This window comes from Gobius niger (genome assembly GCF_951799975.1).
Source record: "Gobius niger genome assembly, chromosome: 5".
Lineage (NCBI taxonomy): Eukaryota > Metazoa > Chordata > Actinopteri > Gobiiformes > Gobiidae > Gobius > Gobius niger.
Window position 1 is genome coordinate 37814839 of NC_136856.1, and position 3056 is coordinate 37817894.

The following is a 3056-nucleotide window of genomic DNA, read 5'->3' on the forward strand; positions in this document are numbered from 1 at the left end:
CGTGAGGCTTACCGTCAGGGCCCGCCCCCCCCCCTCTCACAGGAAGCAGCGGAAATAGGGGCGGGGCTTCGAGCTGGGACAAAAGTTTTTGGAAACACCACGTGACTCCGGGTTGATTTAAACTTTCACAAACTCGAAACAGCGGGAATGAAACACACACAAGTCTGAAAAAGGAGAGAAGAAGAATTTTTTTTTTTTAAGAGATGGAAGGACGAAGAAACAATAAGAAAATTATAAAGGAATTAGGGCAAAGATAAGAAGCAAATGAGGAAAAATATGGAAAATAATTTAGATATTTTTAGTTGAATAATTTGAACAAAAAAAAATATGAGAGAAAATAAGGGAAAAGATTAGGAACAAATGAGGAAAAAAAATAAACAAAAAATAAGAAAAATGTAAAAAAAAAAGAAAAAAAAAAAAAAAAGAAATGGGTGAAAATGAAACCCCAATGAGGAAAAAAAAAAAATCACTCCACAGTAGTTCTCCACAAATAATAATACAAGAAGGAAAACATTAAAAACATGCCTGAAGTGTTGCCTTGGCACATTCACGTATTTCTGAGTAATCTGTAAAAACTCTGATGGCAGAACCCCCTCCCCACTGATGCCACAGACAGCGTGTGGAGGGGGCGTGTCTGAAAGGGTCAGAGGTTCTTAAAGAGACAGAGGCCTATTTCAAGACATTCGCTACAGCCATTTTGAGAGAGTAATTATATACAAGGCAGTTTTTCTAATTTACTGCATTTACAGACCAACAGAAGGTTTGTCATCATTGAAGTGTGATATAGACTGGTGCTGTGTGATTGAAAAAAGCATTATACCCCCTCTTTAAATAAAGGACATTTAACTGATCAGGAAATTCTCCTTTTATCCAAGTTCTTCGGATGAACTCGGGTTCAAAAACTTTCCCTCCTCTTCACCAGAGGATCAAACCGAGCAGAACATTCAGATCAGACTTTTATTGGGACTGATTATTGTGAGAAACAGTTTCCAATGAAGGCGACTGAAACAGAGCTAAAAATATGTTTGCTGATAAACCGAGGGAAGATCAGCAGCTGCAGAGGAGGAAAAGCAAACACTTTTATCTCAATGCTTTTATTTCAGTCGTAAACTTTAATAAAGGGTTATCGGAGCCAAGAGCGGGTCATTTCAGGTCAGGAAACATCCGTCTGAAACAAACTCAGAATATATGGGTAAATCTGAAAACAATCTCCTGATGGAATGAGTGTTTTTTTACATCAGGAAAACATGTCGACGAGTCAAATGAGAGTTATTTTCTAATCAATAATAAGACGTTCTTTAACTTATCTAGGAATCCACTGACAGACGTTTGTTTCCTCCACTGACATTTTAAAAAGCATTCAATGAATTGTGCCAAATCAAGGCCTCAACCTCTTAACTCCCACCTGAACTGAGCACAAAAACACGACAAAAAAGTGACGACGTGGTAGCAACGTGGTCTTAGCTTTCAAATGTAGGCTGTAAACTCTCGGGACACTTTAGATTTGGGTAAAATGGAACATGGAGAGACAAAATGCTTGGTTAAAGGAACAGGCCACCATTTTTTTCCATACTGAGATATGTTCTTACCTCAAGTTGGACGACAAAGATGTTGTTCGCATTTGGCCTCTCCCGGCACAATCCCATAGCTCCAAACGGGGGTGAGGCTGGAAGCGACCACGCTCTTCAACTCGTCTAAGCTCAGGTAAGAACATATCTCAGTATGAAAAAGCGGTGGCCTGTTCCTTTAATGAGGGATTGAAGAGGTTAAATGTCATTAAAAAGCATGAAGTTTGATTCAATGGCATTAAATCCACATTTATTGGAAAATTATGACGTTGCTCGACAATTTTTCCTGGACTTACAGGGGCTGTGGCTTTGTAAGGGAACCCCTGACAGAAAATAAGAATGATTATATAGTTCACTTTCAGAAGGAAAAGCAGCTCATGTTTCAAAGACTCCCCCAGCCGGGAGAAGTTGGGGCCTGACTCTGGCATGTGTGACTTGTCTTGAGACGCACGGAATCCCCCCGACAACACTCTGTAATCCAAATATGGTCATGTCCGGCTGCTTCTGAATTGTCTTTAAATACAAGAGGCAACATATTATTTCGTCATCGCGTTTGTTCAATAAAGTTATTTCACGTTAAAGGGACTATATGGAGTTTAAAAAAGTTAAATGAAGTATTTTCCTCCTCCCACATGTTCATGTCCTAATGTGTAGAATGAGCTCAGACCTGTTCACCACAACTGCCTCTAAAATCCTGCACTGTCACTCAGAAAGGTGTTACTTCACGAGCTTAATATTGAAGCTGCAGTTACACATAAGACCTGAGGTGGCAGTAGTGAGTATAAAATGAGCAACTTGCATCTAGCCCCCTTAAAGGTCCTCTTTTAATGTAAAAGAAAAGTTGATCTAATGCTGCCTTCATGATCTCTGGTGAAGAGGATTTTTCCCGGTCGTGAAGTGGAAACAACACAATAAAAAAACGTGACATAAAGCCAGGGGAAAAAAGTGATGAAGAAAGCAACAAAAAATGACGTAAACAAAAAAAACGTGACATAAACGCGGTGACAAAGTAAAAAAAAAAGTCACGATCAGTTTTGTCTTAGTTTTCAAATGAGGTGTCACTCTGGCCTATAGGCTGTAAACTCCACTGGCGTTCAGGAAAAAGGACACAAACAAAAGGAAACCGCCGCAGGTTCGTCCAACACTTTATTGAAGATGATGGGTTTGTTTGAGAGTCTGAGTCTGGAGGGAAAACTGGAGCTGTGGCGCCCCCTGCTGGCAGACCTCTTCAGGACGAGCCGTTAGTAAAGTATGCGAGCTACAGAGTGGTTAGTTTGAAACTCTTAACTCCCACCTCAACATGTTTTCTCCAGTTCTCCAAATTCTCCAAATCTAAAAGCTTCTTCAAAACAGAGGCAAAAAAACGAGAAGATAATGAGGATGAAAACGCAACAAAAAAGCGTTAAACAGGGACCAAAAAAGGGACAAAAATGACAAAAATTCAACAAAAAGGTGACAAAAGAGCAACACTAAAGTGACAAAAATCCA